General features: G+C 36.4%; 1 long non-coding RNA gene across 5 annotated transcripts in view; it reads right to left on the reverse strand.

The window, feature by feature from the left end:
* The window catches only part of LOC107029429, a 7,538-nt gene extending 4,970 nt beyond the window's left edge, over nt 1–2,568 (reverse strand). For 2 of the 5 annotated variants that reach the window (XR_001457995.2, XR_001457994.2), the window contains exons 1-2: nt 2,239–2,567; nt 993–1,125 (exon numbers count right to left, since the gene is read on the reverse strand). This is a non-coding gene — a long non-coding RNA (uncharacterized LOC107029429). Of the gene's footprint in view, nt 1–988; nt 1,159–2,238 lie in introns of all 5 variants that reach the window. The other 3 variants (XR_001457997.2, XR_001457998.2, XR_003574572.1) reach the window with 3 other exon arrangements.
* Between the last annotated feature and the right edge of the window lie 20,292 nt (nt 2,569–22,860).

Genomic DNA, 22,860 nt, shown 5'->3' on the forward strand with positions numbered 1-22,860 from the left:
CCCAAACCCCCCCCCCCCCCCCAACAAAAGTCATTCCATAGTCATACAAGGAAAATGGAAAACAAATAATTCAAGGCATGACAGTACATTAGAAAATAGAGATCCTCGTTCTTATATAGTGATGCAATATGCCTACCAATCTTATCCTCTTTATGTAATATACAAGACAAGTAAATTTTCTCAAGAAAAATAAGTGAAGAAAACATTGGAAAGCTTCCAGAAGAACCTCAATCAAGTCAACAATAAGAAGAGATACACAACTGAGAATACTAACTTCCCTAGGTCCAGTAGTTGTTTTTAATAAAGGACTACAAGTCCAAATTTGCAAAAAAAGAAAAAAAGAAGCTAGCAGAGAATACTAACTTCAAAAGTGATTGTGTTGTATAATTGAAAACGAGTAATGGACAAACAATTAGTTTGTAGAATATATAGTGAGTGTATATATGACTAACGTCACAAAGAGTACCATCAATGATGCATTTTCTCTGCGATGCCTCTAATGTCCACTACCTCATAATGATAGGAAAAAATAAATATTTACATAACAATAAGGATTCATGTATACAGATTAGAAAGCAGTTTGATAATTGTATGAGGAAATACTTCGGAGATTTATTTCTTGTAGTTAATAAGTTTTTATAACACGAAATTCGAGTGCATAACACAAAAAGGCAGTGTATAAAAAAAAATTCGAGAAAGTAATGTTTTTCATCATTAGGGATATCAACAACTTTGATTTATGTTGTTGTGGTCTTAGTTTTTCCTTTATTGTATGAAATGTAGTGATAGTAAGTAGAAGGATGCACACACTTACTAGTTACCAGGTGACCTAAACGTATTCTGCCAGTCAAGTGAAGGCATTAAACTAGATAGTTGTCCACTCATTGAAGACTCGATATAAACGTTAGTTTTGGATGATCAAAAGATTGAAGTGTTATTCCATGGCCTCTACAATGATCTTTAATAATTATGTGGCAGCATAACATACTCACAAAGTATGGTCAGAAGAACTGAGAATGTCTTGTTGGGGCCAATGATAGCTTGAACACTCTTAAGTAATATTCTACTTCATCGAAGAAGCAGCAGACTTATGAGGCTATATATCCCAAAGATTCCAGCATCAATCTGAAATTTCAATGTTGCTAGAGATCAAATAATCTGGAAAGAGAATTTTTTTTAGAGAGATAAAAAAACCAACATCATTTAACGGTCTATCAAAGACATTGTTCAGTTCCAGTAATGCTCCTCAAGCTAAAACAATAGATAATTCATATTTCCATTAATGTGATGCTTCAACAAGATATACAACATTAAAAGGAACTAAATCAGACACTGTGCATTATTCATGAATGAAAAAGATCTATATAGGTAATTAACTTGTGCCAAACAGAACAAAAAAAAATTTCATATTACTTTTGCTATAAATATTTAATTACTTCAGACATCATAAGGAGAAAATATAAATACCAAAATTATTAAATTCATGATCCATGTTTAATTTCTAAATGCTGATTTTCTACGAAATGTCATGAAAGAATAGATCTTGTCCCCAAAAAGAAAATCTCTACTACAAGGAATATTTAGACAGTTAGAGATTTTGGTCCAAGAGCTTTTTTAACCTTAAGTACCTTCACAATATTGCCTGAAGGGGTGATTCTACAGAAAAGTTATTTTCTTTAATGTTTTTAGTGGTAGAAACAAATTATCGTGATTTAAGCAAACAACAAAATAGTAATAAGGTACTTCAAAAAAGCATCATTTTGAGAAATAATACACCAAAGACATAAGTATCATCTTTTAGTTTCTCTTAGGCATTATAATGTCAATCTCGCAACATAATTCACTAGGATATTCATGACAAGAACGATTTCTTCTTTATTTATACTTTAACCAGTAATGATATCATAAAATCTTCATGTCGCCTCTTCAAAAGACATTGATAAACTTAAAACAAATTTGATATTGATATTACAATAAGAGAAATACTATAATCAACTCAATTTAATCTTTAAAGATAATTAATATTTAATTTATGAGTTTAGAAGTGAATGAATTGAATAGTCATTCAATAACATAATAATTTGTAAAAGCTAAAGTAGTAGGCAACGACAATAGATCTAGCATAGTAACTTCTAAAGACTAAAGCAAATCTGTAACAGAATTGCAACTAAACTTTAGATTTAAAGATGTCCAAAATCTAAGATACAACAACTTCAAATTAAAGAAATCGGTACTTACGCTTGACTAAATTGATATTGGAGAAATCTTCAGCTCAACTCTTCAGTTCTTCAGCTTCCACTCTTCATTTCTTTAGATTTAGCTCTGCATCTTCAGCTCAGTTCATCTTTCTTCAGTTGTTCAGCTTCATCTCGGTTCGTCAATCTTCAGTATCAAAGAAATCTCAAGCTCAGTTCTTCGCCATTAGCTAGGTTCATCGATCTTTGATTCGTGATACTAGTTCTTCACCTTTAGCTCTTTCTCTTCACTTCATCGATAGTTTTAGAGAAAGCGTAAAGTTGGAGAGAGAGAAAAGAAAATATTTTATTAATTATTATTTTCTTGGCAAATAAAAATGGGAACAGTTATAAAAGTAGGACCCTTTAAAAGTGTTACCATATATATAAATAATTATTGCCATTTATTTTCATACTGTAACAACTGTTGACACCCGATTTTGACCCCACCCGATAGGAGTTGATTAACGAGCTTCCTAATTTTAAGCGACTTGAAATAATTGATTTTATGAAGTTTAAAGTGTTTTAAATTATTTTAAGTTAATCTTGCCCTTACATATATATATATGTAATTTTAGAAAGCTTATATGTTTTGCGTAACTATATGTATAATCGGTGTTTTACAACTATTCAATATTCATCTAAAAAAAATTTTATTTCGTTTAAATATTTGGTTTACATTTTGAATTAGTCGTTTTATAATTAAGTCGATTATTTGTTTCATTAAAATTGAGGAGCTTATTAATCATTTCATATTAATTCGTTTTAGCGGGATTTGACAAATGATTTAATTTGTTTAAACTTATCTCAACTTAAACCAATTTTGGGCCTGCATGAAATTTCCCGGCAGTCCATCTACCACCCCAGGCCCAATTTTAATCTTACTTTTCTTTAATTCTTTTATTTCCAAACCCATTTTGTTTTATCCAAATAAAATTTCAGCCTGCATCCCTTTATTCCCCAGCAACCTACAAATCCCCAAGCCCAAATTCATTTGACCCAATATCCAAATCCGCCCTTTAATCCAAACGGCTCGACTACAGGAAAATGATGTCTCAAGCAGTGGCAAAGCTGCACCTTCACAACAAAGCGGTGATACATGAGCGACCCTGACCCTGTTTCATTCATCTTCTTCACAGCGTCCATTGATACTTTAGCTATACGACAAAACAACTGACAAATTTGGAGGAATAGTTCACGGCAATACGCGAAGCTTACACGGAAAAGCAATGGTAACAGAGGGCAGTACGAGTCTCTTTCTCGTCCCGTCCTTGCCCTTGCGTATGAATTTCAGCAACGGCAGGTCACGCGATTCCGTCCTTGTAGCTCGAGATGGTGCCACGTCGAGTTCCAAGGACATAAGATGAATCAGAGTCGTCGATCTCCCTTATAACTTTTCAGATTTTGGCCAAAGAATTGGTTTTCTTGTACAACCCAGCCTGTCTCCCTGTCCTTGGGAGAAATTTTGAATTGAGCTTTGAGTTGAGGAATCTCAATTTTACCCTTTTCCCGCCACTTTCGAAAACCCTAATCCCTTCTATTAAATTACTCTCCTTCCTCGGAAAAAGGGGGCTGGTTTTTATTTGCAATTTTTTTAGAACGGAAATTAAGAGATTAAGTTAAAAAGAAGAGGATTTCTTCCCGAAAAGAAAGAGAGTTACTTTAAAGTTGCAGATTTCGGTTGAGAAAATTGCTAGAGTTTTTTCTTTAGTCAGATTTCCTTCTTTTTTTTTTGGGAAACAAATACAAATACCTTAGGTAAAGTGATCGAAATAGACACTAAAGTACGTAAGAAGAAAGGATATAGTCGATTTTCACCTACTATCTTTATCTTTTGGTTCCCGGTTCCTTTGAGTCGTTCGACGCGCGGAGTCTCGGTTGAGTTTCTCATTGTTGTCTGCGCCTCCAATTGTGTGGTGAAGTTGTCGTGTCCCAGCTCGTCCTTGTCTCGGCATCGCTACTCAAAACAAGGTGACATGCCCTTCCCTCTTTTATTTACAGTTCTGTTTTGCATGAATGAAAGTCAATGTGTGTTCTAGAGATTAGCATTTATGTTCTCTTATAGGCATGTGATCTTTCCCTTATTTATTAGGTTTCAAGAGTTAATCTCAGCTTTCGATATGTTTAAATTTGATTCTATGACTTCTTTCTTGTATGTTGATATAAACTGACTTTCCAACAATTTGTTCCGTTCAGGGTAACGTATTGTGGTTTTAACGATTCCTTTCTAAGTCATGTATCGGCAAACTTTAATGTTGGATTTTCGATTTATACTTAAACATATAGCTTTAGCCCCCCTAGCGTCGATCATTCAAGTCGTTCCAATGAAGTTTAGATATTGTTATTGGTTGGAGTGACTTACTACACGCCTCGTTTTGTCTTATTGAAGAAATTTAACCCCCCCCCCCCAAAAATCATTGTAGCATTGCATCTATCATGTCCCCATTTTTAAGCCGACCATAAAATGATTGTGTATATTCGGAGTAGTCATTTTTTTAACTATTACCGCGACTTGGTCATTTCTTATTAATCGTTTTATTGTTTTAGTTGGGTAAATAGGTAATTTAGGTCTTTTCCTTGGTTTCTCCGTCTCTTTCGCTTGAAATTCGGATGGTCCCATTTCAACGTCGAAATGATCTCTTCATACTAATGACTTGTTGTCCCGTTGTATAATCTCATCTGACTGTCTGTTCCGTTTCAAAATTCTAAATTTAGCCTCTATAGGTGGGTATGTTTCGTGTTGTAGGCTGACTTGATTTCGCATTTCGGCTAGTGCATGGTGTGTGAAAAAAAAAGATTACTGCCTCATTTTTATGTTTCTTTTGGTTGTTGTTTGCTGATTTGTTTAAATATGTGGTGTAATACTCGATTACTTGGGTTTTGATACCTTTCGTTAGGATAATTATGTGTTTACGAGGTTGCTTGATTCCTTAAAAGATAATATTGGCATCTTAAGGTTAGACCATATGAAAAGCCTACGCATTTAGATTTCTGTCCATTAACTGAAATTTGAGTTTCTCGTCATCCGATTTAATAGTTTTTGCCATGCATCATTCTACAAGACCTAATAGGCGAGTCGTATGTTTTGTTGAAAATCTGTTGGGATAATCCATTTGTGGCAAGTGACGTTACTGTTATAATCATTTGTCTACTTTCTTTTGCTTTCTTTATTCTTGGACTTTGATGGCTTTATTTTGGAATTTCCTTTGAATATTTTGCATTAATTTTAGCCTCATGCGAAATATCATGCTAACATGATAGCCTGTTATTCATAATCATTATTCTCTAATTGGATAAGTCCAAATGTGTTCATGTAAATTTATTTCTGTCGTTTCAAGGAAATGAATTATCCTAGTCCATTTAGTTGTCTGGAAACTGTGGGTATTTGGTATTTTATAAACAAAATCAATGGATATCCATTATGATTACATTTCTTTCCAAATAAATTCCCAAGCTAGATCTAATGTTTATTTCATCTCCTATGAGTTTATTTGCAGTGAATTACTTATTGGTTGTTTTGCCCGGAATTAAAAAAAATTAGTGCAATTTGGATGCCTTATTATTCAGTGATATTTTGTTTTGCCTGAAATATTCTTTCATTGTGTTTTTTTCTGGTAAATAATTGTGTCAAGTTTTATCCCTATGTTGAGTGATGATTTTTCAAGGCGGTGTTATTAAATGCTAATCCTTATGTCCTCTCTGTTGTGTTGCATGTGACATCCATCTGAGTCCTGTTGGATTCCTCCCTTGTATCCCGAGAGGGCTACGAAGATCCTCCTCCAAATTTCCTATTGAGCTAGCCAGCATTAAAATCGATTAACAGATTCGAAATTTAGAGAATTGAAGGAAGTCGAAGGAGCCGGATTTAAAGATCTTTTCTTATTATTTTCATTTTTGTATTGTATTTATTTTGGGCCTAGCCCTTGTCGTTTTTTTTATTATTTCAATTATTTGCTTAGTCTAGGACAGGTATGAAAGAAAGAAAATGGGTCTAAAACCCGAAAAAGTCGAAATGGGTCAAAAAGCCCAAGGCAGGTGGGTCAAAAAACCGGTCAAGGCGAACAGCACCCGGATTTGGACCCAAATCTCTTTCCCTCTCTCTTATTTATTGTTTATTTACTTTCTTTATTTGTTAGTTAGTTTTAAGTTAAGAAACTGCCAAATCCCCGCAAACGCCGTTTTATTTTAACAACTTAAAAGTAAATCAAGTTTAAGTAGTTTTCAAAATAATTTCTTTAAGTTAGGTATTTCACCTAGGTAAAAGTTAGCCATTAATTTTCAAACAACTGTAAAAATATTTTTATCGCAATTTTAAGCCTTAGCAAAATGTGTTAGTTGCCGGAAGACCGTATTAAGCGAAACGCCTTAGGTGCTTTTCAAAACCTTCCTAAGACGTTAATAGGAATCCCCGAACCCTTAAAGTATTTTCAAACGATTTTTCTATTAAGTCTTTTGAAAATAAAGGTTTTCTTGATTTTTTCTTTAAAAATTAAGTGGCGACTCTAAAAAAGTTGAAAACCTCAAAACTTATATAAAAGAATATTTTTCCTATTAAAACAACAATGCTTATAAAGTGTAGCCTATAGTATTAAAGAGTACGCTTTGGAAGTGTTTCCAATATTATTGTTGCCAAAAGTCAAAAACCAAAAATATTTTAGGCATCACTTTACAAGCGTAGTCAAAATTTAGTGTGGTTGTAGGTCTAAAATGTTGTAGTGCCTTGAATCATAAGTGTTCCTTAATCTCTTCACTTAGGAGACATCCTCTAGTAATCAACACCTACACTTTGTGCAAAAATATGAAGAAGAATTGTATTAGTACAAGAATGCACTAAGTATGGCAACCATGCAAAAACATGCATTTAAAGAGGAAATTTCAGTTGAAATCATGCAACATGTCTTTTTAGTAATCTTCTTGAGCATAGGCACATTTAAGCACAATATAGTTCACATACATCATATAGGCATGGATACTACTCACAATAGCACATAAATCTGTTTATCATACTTTAAGGCATATTCATACATACAATACAATACTTCTCTTTTTATCTTATTTCTTTCCTTTAGTAACCCTCAACTGTAAGTACAATGTATCACCTTGAGGTCACCTTACAATACTCTATCATAGATATGCTTCATAAACACAACCATATATATTCACAAGTCATAAGCACACCATAAACATAAGATTCACATAAGCACCACCATCTAAGACAACCCCTAAGTCACACTACTGCAATGTGTTGGTAGCATCCCATAATACTAATTCCACAAAGTGTACCTAAGAATTCACCCTAGACTAGGAATAACATACTTAATAAGTCATAACACTTTCATTTATAACTAGACACAAAGCACATACTTCATAGTATCACATAAAGACTTCGTCCTTTACTACAACCTTAGTCTTAACTCATTTAGTTCATACCATAATTAAACCACCCTCATAACCCCTTCACAAGCTTACTTGTGCAATGTACACATGGAGTCTCATACCCCCACATATACTAAGTAAGCCCCTTTAGAAGCCATAAGTGCAGTTCACATACATAAGCATAATTCATATTTTGACATACAAAGTCACTTAACATGCATTCATACAATTCATACATACATACATACATAAGTCTTACTTTCATACAAATACTAATCTTATCCTTTCTTGGAGTTCACTAGTGAAATGCATGGGTAGGTTTCATAGTCCTACCTATACTAAGTAATCTCCTCAAGGAGTTGTTATTAGAGTCCATAATCTAATCTTAGTTCGTTTCTTACTTTGGGAGACTTAGCCATAACCGACATAGACCATGTGAGCTATACAGAATTCGATGTTCTCCTCTCACACCGAAAAGAAAGGGTTAACACTTGACTAAGTTGTAACCAATGATACATAGATATCTAGGTGGTATCCACAAGCTATAACCTACGGGGACACGTAGTTATGGAACATGGAGATTGTTACTAGAAATCTTGACATACTGGCGTGGAGGTTTCCATCTCACGAGACAACATCTATGTCGGGAACCCGGACTTGCTAAATGTGAAGGTTCTCTTGTGGGAAGCCGGACTTACTAACGCGAAGCCCCAACTCTTATTTATCATTTTCACTCGGTGCTAGGATCTAACTCCCTTTTTAAATATATTAAGTGTAACGCCCTAAAACGAACTAAGGTAAACTAGAGCTTCCTGATTGCTTCTTGAGTTAATTTTAAATTACAATTATTTATATTAGTGTCCTTAGGTAGTATGTGAAGTTTGATTAAGTTTGGAGTTCAAACGTCCAAGAACGTCCATGACGTTCGCAAAGTGTGCCTTAGAGAGTGTTCATGTGTCTTAATGTGTTTGAGTGAGTTTTACATGTTCGTTTTGCTTGAAATTAATGTGGGATGTTCCTAAAACCTACAAAACTATATATAGTGGTTTAAAGTCCGGTTATGACTCCATCTAGGACCCATGTGGGTCCCTAGAAGAGGAACTCAACTCTAAGACCAAAACAGACAAAAACAGTGTCCATCGACGAGCCAGTCGACGGCCAGTAGACCAGACGACAGCTCGTCGACCTGGTACATCGTTTGGACATGAATGGCTTTAGGATTTGGATTTCTAGACCCAAACCACGAACCCTCATCAACAGGAAGTCGAAGCATCGACGGTCCGTCGTTGAGAAGCGTCGATGGAGAGCCTGCAAAAGCTGTCTCATCTGCTGCCAGCTTGGGGTGTTTTGTGTAAATTCACTACAAGTATTTTAGGACACTAGGATGATATGTTTAGGGTTTCTAAGTTATATTATATTAGTTTTAAGTACTGGACCTAGACAAGACTCCTCACTTCAAATATTTAAACTCCGTCTCTAAAGAAAAACTCTCTCAAGTCACCATTGGAGCTAGAACTCAAGGAAGAACTAAGAGGGATGATTGTACGCATTTCTTCATCAAAATAATTAGGTTTTATTATATTTGAGGTATGGTATCCATCCTTGAACCCTCTTCCATTCAAGAAGTCCCTTCAAAAAGATGTCAAAAAGAGTTTTCAAACTTTACTTTCTTCTATCTTTGATTCTAAGCATGGGTCTTCATGTAAGAGTGTTTTAATGATTCAAATATGTTTATTCTAGTTGCTAAATTTAATGTAAAACCCTTAATGAATTCAAGTTTATGCATATTTCCAACTTCTAGCTTAAGAAAAGGGTTAAATGAATATGATTGTGTAGTGTTTGAACCTTGGTCTCCTTATGTTGTTATTATGGTTTAGCTATTGCCGTAAGGTACATATTATGATCAAATATTGAAGGATTGATTATAGGTGGTTAAAGCTGGATTAAATGGTGAGTTGTTTTAATTGAATAGTTCTTATTATAAATTGCTCTTGATTGGTATACTCCACCTTCTTGGTGGCGGTGTTTACTTGTTGTATTTGGATATAGTTGATATGTATTGTGAGTATGGATTGAAGGTCTAATATGTGAAATGAAATGATAATGAAGATGTTTATTGTAATGTACATTATGAAGCTAGAATTTCAAGGTTTGCTTAGTTTATGCCTAAATGAAGTAATGTATATGTTGAGTATGTTTAAGTGTGTATTGTGATAAATGAAGGTCTAAACATGTATAGAATGGAATGAAATTGTAATGATGCTTAAGTGAAAGGTGTGCTCACATGTACACACACAGTCACACTTGAATGAATAAATGAAGCTAAGTTAAGTCAAAAGGGGGTTTTTGGGGTGCACACTCTTTGTGAGTTGAGATGAAGTGTTTAGTAGAAATCTCACTACATCCTAAGTGATTTCTAAGATATGTCGAAGGATGAATGCCCTTTGTGAACTGAGATGTGGTGTTCACTAGTTATCCTTAACCTATAGTATATAATTTTTAGAATCTGTGGGGAGTTATGCCTATCACTGAGAGGATATAAAAAGGGGTGGTTACACATTGTGAGCTGAGATGTTGTATTTGAATGTACCCCTTGAGATGATTACTCCTTATTAGTAGAGAATGAGTTACTTAGTAGCAATCTCCTTATCCTTTAACTATGCGCCCGCATAGGTGTAGCAATTGAGAAATTCATGTAAAAGATAAGAGAATGACCTTACTCTAGGCAAGTGAGGACCCCATATCCAATAAGGGTTAATGTCGGGATGCCATGTCAAGATATCATGGTCTATGTCCGTTAAGTAACACCCACAAAAGTAAAAAAAGCGCTAAGTCTTCTAAAAGATTGTACTACTTGGGGTAGGTAGTGGAATGGGATGTTATTTATCCATTGCACTAGGTAGGCATTTCGAAAGGGGAGTCCTGGTGAGCCTTATGTGAACTGAATGAAATAAGTCTCCTAAAAGAACATACTACTTAGGGTAGGTAGTGGAATGAGACACAATCTATCCATTGCACTAAGTAGACCTTCCAAAAGGGGAGTCTTGGTGTCAAGCCTTCTAAAAGAGTGTACTACTTAGGGTAGGTGGTGGTATCGAACGCCATCTACTCATTGAACTAAGTAGGCATTCCAAAAGGGAAGTCTTAGTGTGTTGCTTGAGTGTTCTTCTAATGTCTTGTTATTGAGTGGTGGCTTGTTCTCCCGAGGTAAGTAAGCCGAAAGGGGTAGTCTTGAGGATCATTTTGGTGTGTATTAAAGGAGGTGTATGTGCATTTCCCTCATGTCTTACCTTTGTGAGTCATAGGATGACCTAAGTTAGGAAAACTCCTATGTAAATGATTTCACTTCCACTCTGATTGGCCTTGGGAGTTCACTACTTTGGAATAGGTTTAGTTCACTGTAATGTTAAAAAGAGTTCACTGTGATTTGGAGAAGCTTACTGTAAGTTGGTCCTTTTTGTTAAAAATAGAAATTCTTCTCTAAGTGTTAAATGATGATTATTATGTTGTTTTACTTTTATATTCTTGAGTGTTTTACTTAATTGGCATGAAAATGTATTTATACTAAAAATGTCCCTTTTTGCATGTTTTTGCATATGTCATACTTAGTACAATATTTGTACTAACCCCATACTTTTCTATACTCTATAAGTATAGGTTGGAGGCTTTTGAAGATTTGAAGGCGACGCTTGGGACATCTACTCTGTCAAGATTTGGTATGTCCTCATATATTCGAGGACATAGTCTATGCTTCGAGTTTTGTTATTAAGACTTATTATGTATTTTTGTTTCAATGTAAAGGGTTTTATCCCTAAGATATTATGTCATGTCTTTAGGTTGGCTTGTGACAATGAGATTCACTAAGTATTTATGAAAGACTTTCTTTTTGTTAAATGTCGTGAAAAGTTTTAAATTCTGCACTACTTTTCATGTCTTATGTAATGAAAGATACTTAAAGGGCTTGTACAAGACCCCAAACGGTCAAGTACGCCGAGTCATGACACAAGGGTCTGCCCTACCTTCTAGGGGGTACTTTCGGGTCATGACATACCTTGTATCAAAGCATAAGATTATGGCAAATAGTTTAGGGTCTAAAAGTCTCACAAACCACGTCTAGTAGTATCTTGGTCATTGGTGTGAGTCGCAACACATCTATGGACAAGAGGCTATAAGATGATAGAAGTTTCACTTTCTTCTCTATTCTAATGTAGTGCCTTATTGTTGAGCTATATAAGGTGTCTTTTCTCAACCTCTTCTCTTTTTGTTTATAGGACATGAATACGAGGAGATCAACCGCTATAACGGAGGAGGGAGGTGTAGCTAATGATAGGATCTTTCCGCGTGTTGACCAAGTTCCTATTGTTGTCCTAGAGTAAGAGAATGAGGAGGTTCACCTTCAAGAACCTCAAGTTTCACCAGAACCTTAAGAGCCTCAAGTGCCTCAAATGCTCCCTATTCTTCAAGCTCCTTTTGTTGAAGGACATATGACTAATGCGGAGTTGTGGTCTTTCCTAATGAATTTGACCCAACTCATGATGGCTCAAGCTCATGTCGTCAATAATCACTTTGTTGCCCAAGCTAATGAAGGAGTTGGACCTCAACCTAATGCTAGCACTCCCGCTTCTAGAATTCTGGATTTCATGAGGATGAACCCTCCCACTTTTCATGGCACTAAGGTGGATGAAGATACACAAGGTTTCATAGATGAGGTGTTCAAAGTGGTAGATTCTATGGGTGTGACCCCTAGGGAGAAAGCGGAGTTAGCCGCTTACCAACTCAAGAAGGTGGCTCAAGTGTGGTTTGAGCAATAAGAGGGGTGAGATACCCTTAGAAAAAGGTCCAGTTGATTGGGAGGAATTCAAAAAGGATTTTCTAGATAGGTTATTTCCCTTAGAGTGGAGGGAGAAGAATATGGTCGAATTCATGAACCTTCGTCAAGGGGGGATGAGTGTGCAAGAGTACTCTCTCAAATTCACCAAACTCTCTAAGTATGCCTCAACCATGGTAGGCAACCCTAGGGATACGATGAACAAATTTGTGATGGGAGTGTCTAGCCTAGTGGAGAAAGAGTGTCATACGACAGTGCTTCTTAATAACATGGATATTTCTAGGCTTATGTGTATGCACAAACAAATTGAGGAATCAAAATTAGGGAGATAGCAAGAGGGTAAGAGGCCTAGGTCGGATGATTCTAGTCACCAAAAACCTAAGAAGAGGTTCTATCACCAAGATTCTTCCATGGGAAACAAGGATGGGCCCCCAATCCAACATCCCCAAGGTGGTGGCCACACTTTTGAGAGGACTAGGTGTGCATCTTGTGGAAAGCAACATATGGGTAGGTGTTTTGCCGGTACGGATGGTTGTTTTAGTTGTGGTAAGAAGGTCCACAAGATGAGGTACTTCCCTAGCATCAAAGCGAGAGGGAAAGAGGTCAATCAAGCTTCCCTAGATCCTAATGGTCCAAAGAAGAACCCTTCCTATGGGATGGGAGCTAGGAAGGATAAACTAATCCGGAGTTGATAGTCCTGGTAAGTCTTAACTCTATATGATTGATGTTTATATGTTATGAGATGAGTTTATATGGTTTTATACTTCATATGATCATGCCGTTTTGATGAATTGCTCAAAGAATGAATTTTTGAAATTTTGACATGCTTAACAGTGATACAGTGAATGCTCACTGTAAAGTTTCTCATTTTTGAAGAAAATTGTTTGTGGCTTGAATTGTAGTCCTAATATGTGCAAAAGTGTTGTATATGAGCATGTTTAATATTGGAGAAGGTAGTTCCTCCATAAAAGAAGAACAAAAATGAATTTTGAGTTTGTGAAGTTTGGCAAAAAGTTGCCTATGTTGCAAGTGTGTGAAAGTGTGAATTGGTGCTCCTTGTTAGTTTATGCTTAGACTATGAGTGTAATGATCATGATCTTAATGTTTTATGTGTTTCTAATGGAGACTTTGATGGTCTTAAAGTTTTAGTGTCATTCGAGGTAGAATGTTTTTCCAAGTGGGGGAGAAAGTAACGCCCTAAAACGAACTAAGTTAAACTAGAGCTTCGTGATTGTTTCTTGAGTTAATTTTAAGTTAAAATGATTTATATTAGTGTCCTTAGGCAGTGTATTAAGTTTGGTTAAGTTTGGAGTTCAAACGTCCAAGAACGTCCATGGCGTTCGCAAAGTGTGCCTTAGAGAGTGTTCATGTGTCTTGATGTGTTTGAGTGAGTTTTACGTGTTTGTTTTGCTTGAAATTGATGTGGTATGTTCCTAGGAACTAGAAGAATATGTTTAGGGGTTTAACTTCTGGGTACAACTGCATCTAGGACCCACGAGGGTCCCTAGAAAGGACCCCAACTCAAAAACCAAAACTACCAAAACAGTGTCCATCGACGAGCCAGTCGACGGCTCGTCAACCTGGTACGTCGTTTGGACATGAATTCCTAAAGGCCTGGGAGTTGCATACCCAAACCACAAGCCCTCATCAACGGGCTGTCGAAGCATCGACGGTCCGTCATTGAGAGGCGTCGATGGGGGGCCTACAAAAGTCGTCTCTTCTGCTGTCAGCTTAGGGTGTTTTGTGTAAATTCACCCTAAGTCTTTTAGGACCCAAGGATGATATTTTTAGGGTTTCTAAGTTATATTAGATTAGTTTTAAGTCCTAGACCTAGATAAGACCCCTCACTTCAAATATTCAAACTCACTCTCTAAAGATAAACTCTCTCAAGTCACCATTGGAGCTAGGACTCAAGGTAGAACTAGGAGGGTTAACTGGTTGGACGTGTTTATTCATCAAAATCATTGGTTTTTCTTATATTTGAGGTATGGTATCCATCCTTGAACCCTCTTCCATTCAAGGAGTCCCTTCAAAAAGATTTCAAAAAGGGTTTTCAAATTTTAGTTTCTTCTCTCTTTGATTCTAAGCATGGATCTTCATGTAAAAGTGTTTTAATGATTCGAATATGTTTATTCTAGTATTAATTGATGAATTTAATGTCAAAACCCTAATGAATTTAAGTTTATGCGTATTTCCAACTTCTAGCTTAAGAAAAGGGTTAAATGAATATGATTGTGTAGTGTTTGAACCTTGGTTTCCTTATGTTGCTATTATGGTTTAGCTACTGCCGTAACGGCCATATTATGATGAAATATTGAAGGATTGATTATAGGTTGTTAAAGCTTGATTAAATGTAGAGTTGGTTTTATGGAATAGTTCTTATTATAAATTGCACTTGAATGGTATGGTTCACCTTCTTGGTGGCGGTGTTTACTTGTTGTATTTGGATATAGTTGGTATGTATTGTGAGTGTTGATTGAAGGCCTAATATGTGAAATTAAATGATAATGAAGATGTTTCTTGTAATGTGCATTATGAAGTTAGAATTGCATGTTTTGCTTAGTTTATGCCTAAATCAAGTAATGTATATGTTGAGCATGTTTCCGTGTGTATTGTGATGAATAAGGGTCTAAACATGCATAGAATAGAATGAAACTGAAATGATGATTATGTTAAAGGTGTGCTCACATGTACACACACTCACACTTGAATAAATGAATGAAGCTAAGTTAAGTCAAAAGGGGAGTTTTGGGGTGAACACTCTTCGTGAGTTGAGATGAAGTGTTTAATAGCAACCTCACTACATCCTAAGAGCTTTCTAAGATAGGTCGGATGATGAATTTTCTTCGCGAGTTGAGATGTGGTGTTCACTAGTTATCCTTAAGCTATAGTATATAATTTTTAGAATCCGCGGGGAGTTCTGTCTAGCACCGAGAGGATATGAAGAAGAGGTGGTTACACTTCGTGAGTTAAGATTTGTATTCCAATGTACCCCTTGAGATGAATACTCCTCGTTAGTAGAGAATGAGTTACTTAGTAGCAATCTCCTTATCCCTTAGCTATGTGCCCGCATAGGTGTAGCTATTGGGAAAGCCATGTAAAAGCTAAGAGAATGACCTTACTCTAGGAAAGTGAGGATCTCTCATCCAATAGAGGTTAACGTCGGGATTTCATGTCTAGCTCTCACGGTCTATGTCGGTTAAGCTAAACACCACAAAAGTAAAGGAAGTTTTAATCTTTCTAAAAGAATGTACTACTTAGGGTAGGTAGTGCAATGAGACGCTATTTATCCATTACACTAGGTAGGCATTCCGAAAGGGGAGTCTTGGTTAGCTTTATATGAATTAAATGAACTAAGTCTCCTAAAAGAACGTACTACTTAGCGTAGATAGTGTAATGGGACACTATCTATACATTGCACTAAGTAGACCTTCTGAAAGGGGAGTCTTTGTGCCAAGCCTTTTAAAAGAGTGCACTACTTTGGGTAGGTGGTGGTATAGAACGCCATTGTAGCACCCTAAAATAAAGTAAGGTGAACTGGAGATTCGTGGTTGTTTCTTGATTTAATTTTAAGTTAAAATGAGTTTATTGATGTTTTTAGGCAGTGTGTGAAGTTTGGTTAAGTTTTGAGGTCAAACGTCTGAGAACGTCCATGACTTTCACAAAGTCTGCCTTAGAGAGTGCTTGTGTGTCTTGGTGTGTTTGAGTGAGTTTTACGTGCTCGTTTTAATTGAAATTGATGGGGATGTTCCTAAGAACTAGATGACTATGTTTAGGGGATTAAAGTCTGGGCACGACGCCACCTAGGACCCACAAGGGGCCCTAGAGAAGGGCCCATGACTTTAGATCAAAATTGCCTGGTAGTGTCCACCAGCATGACTAGTCGACGGCCACTCGACCAATGGATGGCTTGTTGACTTGGTCTGTCGATCAAACCTGCAGGTGTGGAGTGTTTCAGACCCAACCAACGACCCCCCATCGACGGGGCATGGGTTGACAAATGGTCCGTCTATTAGGACTCGTTGGTGCTGCCTGTAAAAAGTTGTTGAAGGCTGCCTTGGCTTGGGGTGTTTGGTAAATTCACCCAACTCTTTTAAGGACCTTGGACATTTATTTAGGGTAATTTAGGTATATTAAAGTATTTCAAACCCTAAGACCTAATTTTAGGCCTCATTTCCTAAAATCGAAATCCCCTCTCCCTTAGAAATCTCTCTCAAGTCTCCTTGGAAGTTAGAAGTCAAGAAGAGCTAAGAGGGCTGTTGGTGGTCATTTATTCATCAAAAATCATTGGGGTTTCTTCAATGTGAGGTATGGTATACATCCTTGAACTATCTTCCATTCAAGGAGCCCCTTTCCAAAAGATTTCAAAAAGGGTTTTTAACCATAACTCCTTCTATCTTTGACTCTAAGTATGGGATATTGCATGAAAATATTTCTATTGATTCAAATATGATATTTCTAGTGTTAGTTGATGATTTTAATGCAAAAACTTCAATGCAAACATGTTAAAGCTTTTTATAAAATTTTGGCTTAAGAAATGGGTGAAATGAGCATGAATTGTTAGTCTTTGATCTGTGGTTTCTTATGATTGGTATTGTTGTTTAGCTACTGCCCTAAGGGCTATATTATGATGAAATGTTTAGTAAAATTGTAAATAGGTGTGAAGGCTTTGAAAGAATGGTAAGTTGGTTTCATTGTAAACTATCTTTATGAATTTCTCTTGAGTGGTATTGTCTACCTTCTAGGTGGTGGTGTTTACTTGATGAATTTGATTATACTTAGTATAGATTGTAAGTGTGTCTTTGAAGGCCTAATATGTGAAATGAATTGATACTGAACTTGTATTGTGTATTATGAAGCTTGAATTGCATGTTTTGCTTAGATTATGCCTAAATGAAGAAATGTATATATGTGAAGCATATAAAATGTATGATGTGAAAAAAGAAGGTCTAAGCATGTGTAGAATGACATGTAAATGAAATGATTCTTATGTGCAAGGAGTGCTCACATGTACACACACACTCACACATGAATGAATGAGTGAATGAAGCTAAGTTAAGTCAAAAGGGGAGTTTGGGGTGAACATTCGGGTGAACATTCTTTGTGAGTTGAGATGAAGTGTTTAGTAGCAACCCACTACATCCTAAGAGCTTCCTAAGATAAGTTGGAGGATGAATGCCCTTCGTGAGTTGAGATGTGGTGTTCACTAGTTATCTTAACCTATAGTGTATAATGTTGAGAATCTGTGGGAAGTTATTCCTAGCACCGAGAGGATATGAAGAAGAGGTGGTTGCGCTTCGTGAGTTGAGATGTTGTATTCAAATGTACCTCTTGAGATAAATACTCCTCGTTGGTAGAGAATGATTTACTTAGTAGCAATCTCCTTATCCCTTAAATATGCGCCCGCGTAGGTGTAGCTATTGGAAAAGCCATGTAAAAGCTAAGACAACGACCTTAGTCTAGGCAAGTGGATCCCTCATCCGGAAGGGGTTAATATCGGGATTCTATGTCTACCTCTCATGTTTTATGTCGGTTAAGCTAACCTTCCATAAAAGTAATTAAAATGCTAAGTCTCCTAGAAGAGTGTACTACTTAGTGTAGGTAGTGTAATGGGACACTATTTATCCATTGCACTAGGTAGCCATTCCGAAAGGGGAGTCTTGGTGAGCCTTATGTGAATTGAATGAACTAAGTCTCCCAAAAGAACTTACTACTTAGGGTAGGTAGTGGAATGGGACGCTATTTATCCATTGCACTAAGTAGACCTTCCGAAAGGGGAATCTTGGTGCCAGGCATTCTAAAAGAGTGTTCTACTTAGGGTAGGTGGTGGTATGGGACGCTATCTACTCATTGCACTAAGTAGGCATTCCAAAAGGCAAGTCTTGGTGTGTTGTTTGGGTGTTCTTCTAATGTCTTGTCATTGAGTGGGGGCTTGTTCTCCCGAGTTGAGTAAGCCGAAAAGGGGTAGCCTTGAGGATCACTTTGGTGTGTATTGAATGAGGCATATGCGTACTTCCTTCATGTCTTACCTTGGTTAGTCTTAGGATAATCCTTAGTTAGGGAAACTCCTACGGAAATGAATTCACTTCCTGTTTGGTTGGCCTTGGAAGTTCACTCCTTAGAATAGGATTAGTTCACTTTAATGTCCAAAATGAGTTCACTGTAACATTTTGAATGCTTACTGTAAAGTGGCTTCTTTTGCTAGAATTATGGAAATTCTTCTCTAAGTGTTTAATGATGATTCTTATTTTGTTTTACTTGTATATTCATGAATGTAATATTTAATTGGCATGAAAATATGTTTTTACTAAAATGTCCCTTTTTGCGCTTTTTTGCATATGTCATACTTAGTACATTATTTTGTACTAACCCCATACTTTTCTATACTCTATAAGTATAGGTTTTGGAAGCAAGGTTGAAGTCTAGAAGGCAAAGCTTGGGAAAGTTCCTCTCGAGACAAAGTGTGTCCTCATATATCCGTGGGCATAATTCTTATCTTCTTAGTTTCCTTATATTAAGACTTATTATGTATTTCTTTAAATGTAAAGGGTCGTGTCCCTAAGTTATTTATGTTGTGTTTTTAAGTTTTGCTTGTGAGGATGATATTTTCTAAGTATTTATAAAGAACTCCTTTCTTATATTAATTGTCGTGAAAAGTTTTAATTCCGCACTAATTTTCAGTCTTATGTAATGAACGATAGTTAAAGGGCTTGTACAAGAACCAGTCATGACCCAAGGGTTCTCCCTAACTTCTAGGGGTTAATTTTTGGGTCGTGACAGAGTTGGTATCAGAGCATAAGGTTATGGGAAATAGTCAAGGGTCTAAAAGTCTCACAAGCCACGTCTAGTAGAGTCTTGGTCATTGGTGTGAGTCGCGGCACATCCATGGACAAGAGGCTATAGGACGATAGAGTTTCACTTTCTTCATTACTCTTGAATCGTACCATCGAACTTAACTCCATAAGGTCTCTCTCTCTCTCTCTTATGTTCCCTTGTCCGGTGATCTTCTAGGTGTGGTTGCTTGGGATGGGAGATATTTCTATGTTTGAGGGAGAGAAAAGGTTAGTTTTTATGATATGATGGTTTTGTGGATAGAAGAGTAGATATGAAGGTAAGTTTTGAAAATTGTGATGTGATGCCATTTATGGCTAGGTGTGATTTATGAGATTGAAAATGTTATGATGAGAAACTTTATGCTGATGTAGTTCTAATCATGGTAAGAGTTAGAATGATTGCATGAAGTGCCCTTGAGAGCAAATGAGTTACCTTGTGTTATATTCAATGATGGTAGGAATGCTTTAAGGTGTAAATTGAGTAATGTTGAGAGAACGTGGAGATTTTGTAGAAGTTGAGGGCAACATTCTTGTGTGACTAATGTTTAATAGTTGTTCTTGTCATTGGGTTGAAGTTCTTGTGTAGGTTTACTTTAATGAGTAAAGTGGTATGAATACCTAGTAAGGGAGTTTTGTTCCATGAGATTGAGTTAAGTGGTTCCTAAGAGTTGAATGAGGTTGTGTTTAAGGGAGCTTGTCTAAGCTTGAATCCTAAGAGGAAATCCTTACGCTTAACTTGTAAGGTTGATGTTTAATCTTGATGTGCATGAGTTAAGGGTAGTATGAGCTCCTATCTTGTGAAAAGCATAGTGGTACTTTGAAGTATGAGACTTTGAAGATGGTTATAACCTAAATGGGGGAGAATGAGTTGAGTAGAAAAGGTGGTTTTGAGTATGAAGTGAATGGATGAGTTATCTTATATTTTGTATGAAGGAAGGTGTCTTAAGGTCTAATGTTAAGGGATCAAATTAAAGCTAAGTTTTGCATAATGAATGTTAAATAGAATTGCATGTAATGTACTTAGTCCAAGAGAAGCCTCAAGGGTCACTAAGTGGGAGTGGTAGTATGGGATGCTACTCTCACATTGCACTTAGTTAAACTTACCAAGTCTCTTTGGAGTAAGTTAGTATGGTCTTGTCTCTCATATTGTCATGCCTTCTTGTGAAAGTTGCTTGAAAGGTGCATTATGGAAATTTTAAAGAAAGTGACAGTGAAATTTTGAGTTCACAGTAAAGAAGTCTCAATTTTGAGGAAAATTGCATTTTTCATGAATTATGGTTTCAATTTGTTTAGAAATGATGTCTATGAGCATTTTAATATTGGAGAAGGTAGTTCATCCATAAGTGAAAAAATGAAACTGAGAGTTGAATTTGTGAAGTTTTGCAAAGTTGCCTGTGTACAGTGATGCTCATTGTGAAAATTCTCATTTTTGAAGAAAATTGCCTTGTCATGAATTGTGGCTCTTATGTGTAAAAGTGTTGTATATGATAATGTTTAATGTTGGAGAAGGTAGTTCCTCCACAAGTGAAGGATAAGAGAAGATTTTGAAATGTGGAAGTTGTTACAAAGTGCTTGCGTTACAAAGTGTTTAAAAGTGTAAAAGTGTGCTCCTTGTTAGTTGATGCTTTGATTATGAATGTTTTGATAATGATTTTTAATGTGTTATGTGATTCTATTTGAGTCCTTGATGGTCTTAAAGTTTTAGTGTCATTCGAGGACGAATGTTATTCCAAGTGGGGGAGAATGTGACATCCTAAAATGAAATAAGGTGAACTAGAGCTTCACAGTTGTTTCTTGAGTTAATTTTAATTTAAAATGAGTTATATTAATATTCTTAGGCAGTGTGTGAAGTTTTGGTTAAGTTTGGAGGTCAAACTTCCGAGAACGTCCATGACGTTCGCAAAGTGTGCCTTAGAGAGTGCTTGTGTGTCTTGGTGTGTTTGAGTGAGTTTTACATGCTCGTTTTAATTGAAATTGATATGAGATGTTACTTAGACCTAGAAACTATGTTTAGGGGTTTAACGCCTGGGCACGACCCCACCTAGGACCCACAAGGGGCCCCAGAGAAGGGCCCAAGACCTTAGTCCAAAACTGCCTGGTAGTGTCCACCAACATGACCAGTCGACGGCCAATCGACCAATGGATGGCTTGTTGACTTGGTCCGTCGATCGAACCTGCAGGTATGCAGGTGTGGAGTGTTTCAGACCCAACCAACGACCCCCCATCGACGGGGCATGGGTTGACAAATGGTCCGTCTGTTAGGACTCGTTGGTGCTACCTGTAAAGAGTTGTTAAAGGATGCCTTGGCTTGGGGTGTTTGGTATATTCACCCCAAGTCTTTTAAAGACCTTGGACATTTATTTTTGGGTTATTTATGTATATTAATGTATTTCAAACCTAAGACCTAATTTTAGACTTTATTTCCTAAAACCCAAAACCCCTCTCCCTTAGAAATTTCTCTCAAGTCTCCTTGGAAGTTAGAAGTCAAGAAGAGCTAGGAGGGCTGTTGGTGGTCGTTTCTTCATCAATACTCATTGGGGTTTCTTCAATGTGAAGTATGGTATCCATCCTTGAACTCTTTTCCATTCAAGGAGCCCCTTTCCAAAAGATTTCAAAAGGGATTTTTAACCATAACTTCTTCTATCTTTGACTCTAAGGATGGGTCTTGCATGAAAATATTTTTAATGATTCAAATATGATGTTTTCTAATGTTAGTTGATTATTTGAATGCAAAAACTTCAACGGAAACATGTTAAAGCTTTTTATCAAATTTTGTCTTAAGAAATGGGTGAAATGAGCATGAATTGTTAGTCTTTGAGCTTTGGTTTCTTATGGTTGGCATTGTTTTTTAGATACTGCCCTAAGGGCTATATTATGATGAAATGTTGAGTAAAAATGTAAATAGGTGTGAAGGCTTTGGAAGAATGGAAAGTTCGTTTCAATGTTAACTCTCTTTATAAATTTTTCTTGAGTGGTATGGTCCACCTTTTTGGTGAAGGTATTTACTTGATGAATTTGATTATACTTAGTATAGATTGTAAGTGTGGCTTTGAAGGCCTAATATGTGAAATGAATTGATATTGAACTTGTATTGTGTATTATGAAGCTTGAGTTGCATGTTTTGCTTAGATTATGCCTAAATGAAGAAATGTATCTATGTGAAGCATATAAAATGTGTGGTGTGACAAAAAAAGGTCTAAGCATGTGTAGAATGACATGTAAATGAAATGATGCTTATGTGCAAGGTGTGCTCACATGTACACACCCACTCACACTTGAATGAATGAATGAAGCTAATTTAAGTCAAAAAAAGGGAGTTTTGAGGTGAACACTCTCTGTGACTTAAGATGAAGTGTTTAGTAGCAACCCCACTACATCCTAAGAGCTTTCTAAGATAGGTTGGAGGACGAATGCCCTTCGTGAGTTGAGAGTTAGTGTTCACTAGTTATCCTTAACCTATAGTTTTTAATGTTGAGAATCCGTGGAAAGTTACTCCTAGCAACGAGAGGATATGAAGAAGAGGTGGTTACACTTTGTGAATTGAGATGTTATATTCCAATGTACCTCTTGAGATGAGTACTCCTCGTTA

This window comes from Solanum pennellii, chromosome 9, assembly GCF_001406875.1.
Source record: "Solanum pennellii chromosome 9, SPENNV200".
NCBI lineage: Eukaryota > Viridiplantae > Streptophyta > Magnoliopsida > Solanales > Solanaceae > Solanum > Solanum pennellii.